A 13,915-nucleotide genomic window follows, 5' to 3' on the forward strand; every position below is an offset into this window, starting at 1 on the left:
TCTGATTGCTTCCCCATAAGCCGCAACATCTTCTCTTGCATGTTACGCTCTTGTTCCCTGCATGCTTTACTGACCTCTTGGTCAGTGCGAATGGTCTCCGACAGTGTAAGCCTCCATGTATTCAGCTGGGCCCTGTCAGTCTTGGAGGAATGCATCAAATCACAGTACATGTCTTCCCTGGTCTGCTTTTTTCACCTTCTAATCTGGGACATTTGTTGTGCTGGTGTGGAGGAAGCACCCACAAACAAGGTTGCAGCTGCAAGAAAAAAACCCCACAAGGGTAGCCTTACAGAAAATACATTGTTGAAAACAGAAGGTTAACTCTTGCAATGAATGAAACACTTCACAGCCGTAAATACATTCCCTGAGGTACACGGCCACATTTTGTCTTTTAAAAGAAGTGCCTACCAGTAAGGTACAACACACGGCAGAGCGCTGAGCAGCAGATTTCAGTTTGCAGGCAGACATGGTAAGCACACAAGAAAGGGTAGGAGATGTCAGGGCCACCTGGGGACATTTTTTGGTGGGGAAACTCTTGGCACATAAACAGGCTTTTCCGGGGAATACCCGTTGCATAGCTGGACTGGCCACCACTGTATCCCAATTGTTTACCTCATATTAAACATTAACAACAATTGCATTTAACCCCTGTAGTGTGATTACAAGTGTGCACTCACCAGAGGTGCCTTCCCTGACATCACAGTGCCGCAACATTAGATCCTGGGAGGGGATTGGCTCCAGAGTTAGGAAAGGTCCTGGCTATCAGGGAGAATGGATCCTCCGCTTGCCTGCTGCGCATTCTCCTCCTCTTCCTCATCAACAATGTCCTCCTTGTTGTTGCCCGAGGCTGCCAGGGGCCCCTGGGAGATATCCACAGAGAGTGTTGGAGTACTGGTGGGGTCCCCGTCCAGAATCACATGCAGCTGCTAATAGAAGCGGCATGTCTGTGGCTCAGAATCAGAGTGACTGTTCGCCTCCCTTGTCTTCTGGTACGCTTGCCGAAGCTCCTTTATTTTCACATGACACTGCTGTGTGTCCCGGGTGTAGCCTTTGTCCCCCATGCCCTGTGTGATTTTTGGCATAGATGTCAGCCTTTGTTCTGCTGGTTCGGAGCTCTGTCTGCCCAGACTCTTCTCCCCACACAGTAATACCATCCAGTGTCTCCTGTATGCTCCATGCTGTAGAGCATTTGTGGACCTGGGCAGGTATGGTCAGCTGTGGTGGTGAGTTCTCCAAGCTGATCAAACAGGAAATGAAATCCAAAAGTTCCCAGGGCTTTTCCTGTGTACCTGGCTGAAGTGCAGTGAAGTTGAAAGTGCTGTCCAGAGCTCTGGGACACCTCCTGGAGGCCAATCCCATCAAATTACATAGCGTTGGTCTACACTACCCCTAATTCGACCTGGAAAGGTCAACGCTAGTGCTATTCATCTCACCGAGATGAAGTACAGACGTCAATTGTACAAGCCCTTTAGGTCGGTGGAACAGGCTCGGTAGTGTAGACACACACATTATAAATTCGACCTAATGCGGCATATGTCGACCTAATTCCATAGTGTAGACCAGGCCTGAGAGATAGAATTGTTAACTCACTTGCACAAGGACCAAGATTGTAGAGCAAGTCACCAGCAGCACTAGAAGTGTGGAACCAGGAATATCATAGGAAGGGATGGTGACACTTCCCCCTATAAAACCCTGTTTATGGTTGCACATAACTATGCCAAACTGTAACTGTTTGGGCTGGAATTTTACATGCCAGGTGCTTGCCCTGGCAGGGCCGGCACCAGGCAACCAAGCACATGCTTGGGGTGGCCAATCTTGGGGTGGCAGAGGGGCAGCGCGGCGTGGCATTCCATGGGGGAGGGCGCTCTGGCGGCGCGGCACTCAGCGGGGGGGCGGTGAGGCGCTCGGCAGGGGGGCACGGGGCGCGGCGCTCGGCGGGGGGGGGGTTCCAGCGGTGCGGCACTCAGCGGGCTCCGGCGGCGCATGGGTGGGGGGTGGCATGGGGCGGGGGGTTCCGGCGGCGCTGCGCTCGGTGGGGGCTGGGCTCCGCGGGGCGGCGCTTTTTTTTGCTGCTTGGGGCAGCAAAAAAGTTAGAGCCGGCCCTGTGCCCTGGGCTGTTTTTTGTTTTGTTTTAATTCCGGCCAAATCTGTTCAGCCATTTCTGAGAACGAGAGCAGCCTTCACAAAGCTGTTGCCACTCCTGACACAGCGCTCAGGATCAGCCTTGCTTCCTGATGCAGCATGCAGCTCCATCATCCCTTTCCTGGGCTACCAGTGTCCTTTCAAACTGTTCTATCACTGGTAACATGCCCTGCACCTGTGGCTCTACTCTTAGCCCTGGTTCAGTGTAGGGCTAGTAGAACCCAGCACACTCCCCAAATTTATAAACCTTTGGAAAAATCACAGATTGCATGTGTTCAATTTTAGCAGCTAAAATCTCCGAGGATTCCATCCTCAGTGAGCATGCTTGAGTCTCTCTCAGCTCCTACTGCTGACTAGACCATGTATCCCCATCCCCACAGGGCAACTGTATGAGCCGTCTTCTCCCCACAGCCCAGGACTTTCCCTGAAATTGCTGCTCCCAGCTTCTCCAGGCCAGGGTGCTGTTGGACACTGGAACTGCGAGCAGGGAGCCTGTCTCTCCTATGGTCTCTGTGACCCTCCTTCTGTCCACCAGACAGGGGAGAGGAGGAAGCTGCCCAAATCAAATACAGGGGGAACAAAAGCTGGACCTGGGGGAAGGTAGGGGATAGATTAGGACAAGAAGTCTGGTGGGACTGGGACTGGAGGGGGAGAGAGGAACTGCAACTGGGAGTTGGCGGTAGGAGACTGGGAGTGGCTTGGTAAGGAGACTGGGAGTTGGTGGGGTGTGGGTGACAGACATGGCAATTTTCTGCAATAGCCTTGAAAAACCTTATTGAATAAAGTTTGTTGGGGTCCATTGTACTAAATGCAAAGGTTATATATTATTGTGGGCCAGGATTGTATGTGACCTCTCTAGGTGGGGAGATGTGATATGAACCTTGGGAAGTGTTATGAACTTCAAAAGGACTGTACTGAACAATGTGCCAGACAAGAATGGACTTTTGGGACAAACAGAATCAAGTGGTTTGCCTGGTGAATCTCTAGGGGGAAGTGAATGCAAATGCCACATCTCCAGTTATATACACCCCACCTCCTCCAGCCTTTTGAAACTATGCCTCGAGGAGATGACCATTCTCTGCTGACTGCCTGCTCCCGGACTCTCAAAATCAAAGGCCCAAGCTATATAAAGGAAAGACTCAACTATTCATGGGTGTGCTAGTTCTGAGCTAAGGCAGTTATGAACTTGCAACCACAGATATACCCCTTGGTGAGGTCTGAAGGACTGACTCCTGCCAGAACTCTCGTTGAAGCTGGGGGTGATCTCTGGTAAGCTTTTTAGCATGTATGTATTGTCCTTTATTGTTTGTAATGTGTTTTCTGTGTAATGCTGTCACCTTAAAAATAAACGTGGTTACTTAGAAAGAACGGTGTGACTGCTGGGAATTCACACTGTCATAGACCCCACACATGTTGCTACCACATATGCCACAATTCAGGGAAACTGCACCTGCATTCCTCCTGTGCGGTTCCTGGAGAACACGCTAGGCTCTTGGCTCTTCAGCCATCATTCTCTTGGGCAGAGCAGCATGTCTCTCTCCCCCCATATCAGGATTTTTCCAGGTTACACAGTTCCTTGCCTATACTGTGATAACCCCAGCAAGCCAGACTACCTAAAGAGACCAGCGCTCGTGCTTTGCTTTCTCTTTGAAGGCTATGAACAGTTGTGTCCAGTTTTAGGCACCACACTTTAAGAAAGATGGACAAATTGGAGAGAGTCCACAGGACATCAACAAAATGATAAAAGGTTTAGAGAACCTGACCCATGAGGAAATGTTAGAAAAATTGGGCATGTTTAGTCCTGAGAAAAGAAGACTGAGGGGGACCCTAATAACAAAAACATTCCGATCAGAGCGAATGTATATAAAAGCCTGTTCCAAAGTCCACTGAAGTTAATGGAAAGACTCATATTACTTCAAAGGGCTTTTGGATCATGCCCTAGTTGCTTTGTTACTTTTAGTGCAATGCATTTGTTTGTACCAAACAATCCAATTAAAGTATTTCTTGTGACTCACTGAAAAGTAAACAAGTGTTTTAATGCAATCACCATGTTGGCAGCAATCTAACGCCAGTCCAATGTACAGGCAGTGTTACACAGAGCAGTAAAATATTGTAAGCCACTGATATGCTAATAAGGGAATGATGATTAAAACACCACTAGCAAGAAAGCAATCACTGGGGATTGGTCTATGTAAAAGGAGTGTTCGATTAAAGATCATTTAACTTGCAGTATGAATTGATTTGTGAAACTCTGCTCTTTACAATTAGCTATATAATTTAATTACTGAGCTCCTATATTTATTTTCTTTTGCCATAGAAAATATTATTTAGTGTGGTAATTTATAGATGAGTAAATGCTCTGAGATATAATTAATTACTATCTGACTATTATTTAAAATAGAATCTTTTGAAGACAAAAGTACTCGCATCCACACTTCAGAAACTTTAGTAAAACTGTAAGGAACCTGGGGAAAGAAAATATATAAAATCCCAAATAAAGAAGAATGTCCAGAATTCCTTTTCAAACAAACTAACATAAAAAGGGAACCAAGACTGGTGTTGATTTCTCTGGCTAACTAAAGTTTAAAACAGATTGAAATTGTTTTCTATTGCAATGTAGTCGTTACACACAAGTAACTACACAACGTGTCAGATTACTTGTCTCTCCTATTATATATAGTAAAACCAGGTCTATCCAGTGCCATCTAATCCAGATTGTGTTTTATACTGGGAACAACAGAATTGTCTTTTGCCTAAACAATAACAGTTCACCCGAGGATCTTAAAATGTAGGAGGATTTTCAATCAACTGAAAGCTCTTCCTCTGCTTGCTAATTCAAGTGAAACATGATCCATTCTAAAAACCTAGAATAATGTCAAGGTCATTGCCAATAGCTTGGATAAGCAATAAAAAGGGATACAGGAACAGGCTAATGGTATAAGGACATTAAAAATTAAAAAGGAGCTATTGATTTAAAGGTGCTATCTCGAAGGCTAAGTAGCACTAGCTATTGACCAAATGGTGGATCGTATATTTCTGACAGTGTGTGCACCAATCTATTAGTGTTTATCAGGCTTTTCCAGTTGCTTTGTAAATGTTACCTATTCTGCATTTTATCTGGACAGTTTGTATGTAGTTTTTAAAAACATAATAAATAAACAAAATGGGCATTCCAACCTTTTCACAGCTCATTACAAACACTAATTTGAACTTCTATATTTAGAAAAAAATTAGGAAAGGTAGTAAATAACAGAGATTATTTTAGGGACATTGCAGGCCTCATGAAAAGGTTTTGCACTGTGGCACAAATCTCTCTGAGCACTAAGCTCATGTATCTTGACTGAACATTTGGGAACTCTGCTGATGGAGCAGGGGAATTCTCCCTGGAAGATGAAATATTCTTTTCATTATGTATGGAGGTTGGGGCTGCAGAGATACGACCAGAGAACTGGTGAAATGGTGAATGCCCTGGCCTGGCCTCTTCCCTAGGCATCACCAGCCCCGTCCCCAAACAACCCTTGTGCTCTCTGCAGAGTTGGCCTATGCACCATACACAGGATGCATATCTTGTCTGGTTCTCTAAAATCTTGCTCTCATCTTGTGCAAGAGAACTACACCACCAGGAATATTTCCACATGACCAGAGGAGGGGTAGGAATTGTCCCTAGGTGTTCAAATTTTAAATGTAGGCATTACCTACAGCATGGGTCGCCAAAACGTGCAACTATTCCATAGGTGCGACCTCCATTGTATACTTGCCATTAAATCTCCAGACACCCGCCTTTGTGATAGTTACCGTAAGGAGAATGTTACATGCTTGAAGTGCATGCTGCCACTGGACCTGCTACTTTGTGAGCCCCAGTTCCTGCCCTGTCTCTCTCCTTGCTCAGAGTGGGGAGCAAATTCCTTTATTCTCTTTTGTAGTGCAACATACTCCCCCTGTGCATTAGGGGCAGCCACTTCAACGCCTCCCTGCCAACTTGCTCAAAGGGGGAATATTGCATGAGCAACCATTGGCTGCCTCTTTGTGTCTAGAGCCCCCATCTGAGCGGCCCTCACTTGGCTATGCAAAGAAAGTAGTTATGGGGCCTTACACCCCTGCAGAGGCAAGGAATGGCTAGGGAAAATCTAGATCACTACGTTTATGCCTGGGGAGAATCAAACACCAACAGAAACTAATGATGGATTGAGCAAACTCAAATCAAGGAGTATCTCAGAAAAATGTTGTTCTTATTTACCACGCTGTAAATCCAGAGTAACTTTATCAGCTTCAGTGGAGCTCCTCCAAAATTATACCAATGAAGTGAGACAGAAAACCAGCCCAACTGTTCAACAGAACAGTATTACATTGTGAAGCTGATCTCAGAACCCAGAAGAACAACACTTTTCATTTGTATTAAAATGAATGTTTAGAGTATAGGGAATCTGGTAACATCCCTTGGGGATGGCTGAATTCTGAGACTGTGTACTTTTATAATTAAATTCATGTAGAGCTGTTTGTCTAAGGATCAACTTTCAAATAGTATAATGAGTGATATTTATGTTGCCATGAATCCAGGTGGTTCTCTTTCCCTAGAGGATCTGCACAACCTTAGCATATGTATTGTATGTGGCTCTGTAGAGGGTGCACAACTGCCTAGTGGTCAGGCGAGGGTTGACCTGTCATCTCTCTGTTGAAACACAGTCCTGTCCTTCAGTGCCCCACCCCAAGGGTTTCCAGTCATGGGCCCCTCAAACAGTCCAAGTCTTTTCCAGTGGGACTCTCACGTAGGTGAAAGCTCTTGTTGTTGTAATGTCCTCTTGGAATGGGTAAGAGAGCCCTGGCCCACCCTCTCCACCAGGCTCCAGTCCAGGGGTGGTCAGCTCCAATCGGTATCTTGAGGTGCTAATCAGCCGCCAGTAGGACCACTTCTGACCCCAGCCTCCTTTAGCTTCCCAGAGTAAATCACTTCAGTCTAGTCTCTGACCTGCACATGCCGTCACCAGCCTCTCCTTGGAACGTTTGTACAGGTCTGTATTATCCGGTCCCAGGCAATGAGCTTCTGGGCAGTGCTTTCTCCAAGGAGCAGCCAACTGTTGCTTTCTGCTGCCCACCTTCCCCAAACTGCTCTGCACTCCTTTGTAAAGCCCTGCCTCCAGCTTGCGCAGGCTTTGCAGTGTGTCCGGGCAGGCTACCTAAGCCCAGAGCTGTTCCTTGCTCTTCAGTATGGGGTTTGTATACACCATGACAGGCTCAAAAAAGGTTACATTGTAACCTTGTGATCACCAAATCCTGGGATTAGAGGTACAGTTACGTCAGTGATCATAGGGCTAGGATTACCTGAAATTTATGGTACAATGGAGCCGGAGGCCATTCGGATAAAAATTGACGCTACCTACTGTCTTTCTCCCCCCGCCCCAATTCAGTAGCTTTTGGGCACAGTTCACTCTATATCTGAGGTTAGATTGAAGTGTGTGTTGGTGCTTCAAAGTGCCCTAAACAGTCCCTTCCTTATCCTACAATCTCTTATAAACTATCATCAGCATTAACTGAAACACGTTCCTGTTTGTGCAAGATAGAGTTTTTCAGATTATGTCTTACCCCAGACAATCTTTGCTAACATCATCACGCATCCTTATTCTTAGCAATTAAACTAGAAATATCAAAAGGGCTTATTTCTATCAAGATAAATCCTGTTTTCATAACTGGAGCTTACCCATAAAGTAATGACTTTTGATTCATATTGTGGAAATACAAATATTACACCCAAAGCCACAGATGCTGATTGCTAAAGAGGGTGATGATGTCCTACATGACTAAGGAGCAGCCCATACGTGGGTTGCATCACTCTCATTGGCTAAATGGCAAAGGCAATCATTTTCAGCATTACTTTGATCCTTTCATCTTCATGAATAGAAAATACATCCAGAAAAGATGAGTGAGCACTAGGATGACCAGATGTCCCGATTTTATAGGGACAGTCCCGATTTTTGAGTCTTTTTCTTATATAGGCTCCTATTACCCCCCGTCCCCTGTCCCGATTTTTCACATTTGCTGTCTGGTCACTGATGGAAACAGAACTGCCAGAAAGGGAGGAGAAATTGAAATCCCTTTTTATTTTCTGTCTACAACAATATTATACTGATTGACAGTGATCCTCAGCATTCTGCAGCTCCATTTCATAAGTGACAATATATCCCATCCACCTCTCTCGATACCTACATCTATGACTATTAGGTTCATTTTGCAGACCAGTAAGAAGGACCTTATGAGCCACTAATGATCTATGCACTCTACCCTGCGAATCACTGCCGCACGAGGGACAAACAAGTCAGGATCCTCGTCTCATGATATGCAACAAAGGACTACTGCAGTAAAGTACTGTAGTGCAATCTCTTATCATGAAAGTTAAACTTACAAATGTAGGGGGAATGGAGCTTGTCGGGGGAGTGGGCTGAGGGTGGGGGGTGGGGCATGGCAGGAGGGTCTGGGTAGGAGAGGGTCTGGATGCACAGGGTTGGGAGAATGCGGGGGCAGCTCTTTGTACAGCAATCCCTTCCCCTGCAACTGAAGAGTAATAGGCGCAGGAAGCATGGGGGCGGAGGGGGAAAGAGTTTGCAAAGCTTCCTATAGTCAGGGGAGAAATCTGGGGGTGGGTTTGACACGGCCTCGGATGCTGTGCAGGGGAAGAGGAAGTCCCATCCTCCACAGCCCAACCGGGACTAGCAGCTGAGCCCAGGGCAGGGTAGGAGCCAACAGCCAGCTCTTCCTCAGTCTCGCGCCCTGCCCCACAGTGATTTACCTTTCTGCCATCTGCCTTGGGCATCTGAAACATACTGTTGAGGAGGATCTCATGACCACTCTTGTGGCTTCTCTTTGCTTCCCCATCAGAAAGTCATCTTTCTGCATGGAAGCAAATAAATCTGTGGGGGACATAAATTCTGCGCATGTGCAGTGGCGCAGAATTCCCCCAGGAGCAGCATAAGTAGGTCATAAAGAGTGCACAAATCTGGCACTGGCCCACTGCACAGGGATGAATTTCATCCTATATGGAAGGGTAGGATATCACTCATGGCCTTTCAGAAAGTTCTTGTGTGTTTACATCTCAAAATGGGGGCACATTTAAAGAAAAAGATGCTGACAAGTTAACAAAGAATAATACCAAAATGGTTTTAGGCCTAATCCTGAAACCACTTAGACACAAGAATAATCTTATTTACAAGAGCATTGCTACTGTATTCAGTGACACTACTCATGTGCATAAAGTTAAGCATGTATTTAAGTGTTTTTAGGATAAGGGCCTAGTTTATAACATCTCTAGAATAAGGACTTTTTTTCTGTGTGTTTGTACAGTGCTTAGCACAACGTGCCCTAATCCAGATTGGAATCATTCTGTGCTAGTGAAACACAAAATAAATGTAGTTCACTTAGGGAGTAAAGATAAATGCCATGTGCTGATATAAATAAAATTTACACAGGACTGGACAAAGCACTGGAGAATATATTGTAGGAAATAATTCTGCATTGGCAGTGGGGATCGACTGGATTACCTAGCATGTCTTTTTTTAATCTCTTAAATCTGTTATTGTGAGTCAGTTGTGGCGATACCCTACAACTCTACACAGTGATTTGAGCCTTTCCTATTTACTAATTATAGCTCTAAAATAATGATTTTAGTTTTGTTTTTACTTCTGTCTTTTTTTGTGTGTCTGTCTGTACTGGATAATGTGATAGCAGAATGCTAACAACTCACAAGCAGCAATGTGCTAAATTCAACTGTACAGCCCCACCTTTGCCTTTGCTCTCTACATGCCCAGCCTATGCATGGAGGCTGCTGTACAGAAAGTAAGTGATGATGGATCTTCTTAAGAATGAGATAAAAGGAGGTTTTGGGTGTGTATGCTGCAAGTACATAGATATTTTTCTGTTCTCATTTCAGCCACACCTTCTAGACTAACTTCTAAAACAGAGATTTTGTTGATGGGCGGAACGGAGGAGGGTTGAGTTTTTTTTTGTTTTTTGTTTTTTAAATGTTAAGGCCTCCATTCAGGAAGCCACTTAAGCATTTGTTTTAATTGATCTCTATACAGCACATCATTGGATCTTTCCTCTTGCGTTCACTGTCACACGCAGCTACTGTGCTTGTGATGATAGTTGCACAAGCACAGCTAGGGCCAAATCCCAATGTGAATATCTGGTATTTATTCATGCAAAATATCACTGAAGTCAATGGTATTTTGCTTTCATAAGAACCAAGGAATGCAGGATTTGGACCTCTATTTGGATAAAAAGGATCACTTATCTTCAAATATGTTCTTTTAAATTAGCAATTGTTGTCTTCTTTTACAGAATTGTACTTTCATACACAAAGTCACATAAGGCATAGTGCTGCTATATAGTCTCACTCAAAGAAACCTTAGAATGGAATTTTAGACATTTTTTAGTAAAAGGTTCAGTGCAGTATAAAGATTAAAGGACCTGGTTGTGCCTACTGCAGGGAAACCTGCATACAGTCCCAGAGATGCTGCCAATGTCTGACAGGTCACTCCATCAGGGACGGGAGAGGATTTGCCTACGGAGCAGGCAAAGGATATGGCCCACTGATCTCAATACATCTGTCTAGGTCTGGGGTATTGGTACAGAGGCCCAGTAACAATTTTTTGGGCCTGCACATCCCTCATGGCAAAATGGCTCCTCCAAGAAATGTGCTTCCATTGCTTGCACTTCTGCCCCTGCCCCTAATTTATCTCTCCAAGGAGCACAGGAACTCACATAAGCTCACAGGTAATGCAGTCAAGGTCAGCATTACACAGGGAAATCTCTGCATAACAGAGGGGAATGATGCCAAAGACAGGTGAAGGGGCACGGCCTCGGGCGGAAGGGGCGGGGTTGGGGGTCAGCGTCCCCCAGCCAGCCCAGCTGTGCTGCCTGGCTCACGCTGCCCCGGGGCTCCAGCAGCAATTTAAAGGGCCCATGGCTCCAGCCGCTGCTGCGGTAGCAGCGGTGGCAGCCGGAGCCCCAGGCCTTTTTAAATCGCCGGCCCCGGGGCAGCTGCTCCTTTTGCCCCCCCCTGTTGGTGGCCCAGTGGGGACAAAAGTGGCAATGTCAGCTGTACGGGCCGGTACCGGTGGCCACTTTTTACTGGTATGTCATACCAGCCCATATAGGCCTGTACTGCCTTACTTTCACCCCTGGGTGTCATCTCCTTTAGCCACTAATTCATGCCTTCCAGGGCTGATCAAAAACTTTCCTGTGAAACTTTTTTTTGGGGCGGACAGAAAATTGGGTGTTTGAATAAACACAGTTTGGCAGATAGTGTCTGCTTTCCTGGAGATTTTTCTAATTTTTCTTGGAAACCTGAAATCATGAAAAAAAAATGGCCAAAAACTGAAATATTTTCAGTTGTTTTGGGTTTCAGATTTTTTGAGTGGCTTTTGTTGGTCAGAGGAAGGATTCTGTCGAGTTAAGGGGAATAATTTTTCTATACACACTCACTAAAAAGCATTTAGCCTTTTTGCAAACATTTATCAGTTTTCCTACCCTCAGTGGGATTCTTGAGAGGATACAGCCTAGCCAAAGTAATTTAGTTAATCATTGATAATCCCTCTTGTGCAACAGTTTCAAATCATATGACTGTGTAAATAAGAGATTGAACTAGTAATATAGGGGAAGAATGTAGTAAGTAAATATTTAGTCACTAGCATATTAATGGCATATGTATTGTGTAGAACAAACGGAGCTATGTACAAAATGCCATTTCTTTCCATGGAAAAGAATTGGTAATACCATTAAAAGATGCTGATTTTACTGAACAATAGAGTAACTATGGATTTTTCATAATGTCTTTTCAGTTAATAGACAAACATTGGTCCATTAGGGAATATTTTATGTGCTGTCTTTGTTTACTCCATGATTGATTAATGTTGAAATTAATCTTATAGAATTACCATAGAAAAGAATAGACATAAGACTTTAACTGAATCTCAAAGTGATTAATTAAATTTGTGTTTTAAAAAATGATTCTGAAAAGAAAAGTCCAATTTTAGAGGTTCAAAAATATGGGAGGTTGATGTTATGGTTAACACCAATTACGTACCCAGCAGAATAAGCAGAAATAAGCAGAGGACAAATAGGTACTGTGGGGATGTATCATCCCTACACCAACCTAATGAAAAGTTCCATGAGGAGGTAAGGGTCACGATGGGACACTTGCCAGGTAAACAAATCATGGCCTTATGTAAGGAACAGTTGAACCAATCGGTGTGGGGCTATACATGTGATAAACACATGATTCTCCTTCTTGTCCAATCCGTAGATGTGTTATTATAGCCTAATTGTGTTATGTAATGTTGAGAAAAACTATAAAAGAAAGCTTGCAATAAACAGGATTCGGATTCAGCTTGCAACCACATTGGTCGTGTGCTTTATCCGCTCCGCATGGAACGCCACAAATGGTGACCCCGACGTGATTCGGCTTGGACATCAAGGCAGCTAGGACTTTGCCCAGAGTAAGCTAGCAGAAATCATACTAGACACAGCCGCCAGTGGAGCAGGGATCAATGTTCTCAGAAGCTGAGCAAAGAAAAAGCAGATCCAACCAAAAAAAGGATCTAAGTGGTCAGACTCTGTCATCTCTCATGAAGAAACTGGAACAATTGAATTTAGATATTGAAGAGGCTCTCAGTGCTGGCTCTTCTCCTTCCAGCACTCCTTCTTCCAAAAAGCGCAAACAGCCATGCCCTGTTAAGGTGGAGACAGGGCTTCTTCACAGAGATAAAGGGAATCTGTGGGAATAAGAGGGCAGGGTACCAAGATTTAAATGGTTTGCCAAGCTCAGTGTCAACTGGAGCACGACCAAAAACTGAAGCGTTCGGTAAGAAAAGGCGGAGGTGGCAGCCGCAGCAGGAGGTACCGGAGAATACCGGCTCCTGGTCGTCCGAGAGAGACGTTCGTGAGCTCACAGCCGACAGAAGCGTTCGGTGAGGAAAGGCGGAGATGGCAGCCGCAGCAGGAGGTACCGGAGGATACCGGCTCCTGGTCGTCCGAGAGAGACGTTTGTGAGCTCACAGCCGACTGAAGCGTTCGGTGAGAAAAGGCGGAGGTGGCAGCCGCGGCAGGAGGTACCGGAGGATACCGGCTCCTGGTCGTCCGAGAGAGACGTTCGTAAGCTCACAGGTGAGCGGCTGCTTTTAATAAAATGGGCTCTGCTTTGTCTGCAGGGGAGGAGATGGTGCATGATTTTTTATTACGCATTGCTAAAAAGCGGGGAGAGAAGCTTCCCTCTGACGCGTTGTCCCGTTTGTTGAAATGGGGGCAGAAACGCGGGAATGTACAAACAGGGCCTTCAGCTACAGGACATGCTGAATCAGTTGTCCCATTTGGCCGGTGAGAGCCATCCCCCGCAGTCCCACACATTGCGAGCTCTGAACCAGCCCGGCTTTCCTGTCACCAATGATGTTTGTACCCCAGAGTTCCGGGCGGAGTTCCCGGGGCAGGGTAAGCAGTTGCAGAATAGGTTGGAAAGAATGGCGGAGCCAGGCTTATCTAACTTTGAAAGGACATATAGGAAAAAACCACCGGATAAGATCCCTCCGGCAGATGCTACCCGAACACCATGCCGCCACGCAGAAGCCAAACAACGACCCCGCGGCACCGGACTTGCACTTGTTGTTTGCTACAACCTAGACACCTGATAATGTTGTGCTTCTGTTTGTTCAGACTCCTTATTATAGGAGCAGGGGTCTTTGTATGTCCAAACTCTGTACCTTTTGTTAACCCACGACAAAATGTTTGA

This window comes from Malaclemys terrapin, chromosome 1, assembly GCF_027887155.1.
Source record: "Malaclemys terrapin pileata isolate rMalTer1 chromosome 1, rMalTer1.hap1, whole genome shotgun sequence".
NCBI classification, from domain to species: Eukaryota; Metazoa; Chordata; order Testudines; family Emydidae; genus Malaclemys; species Malaclemys terrapin.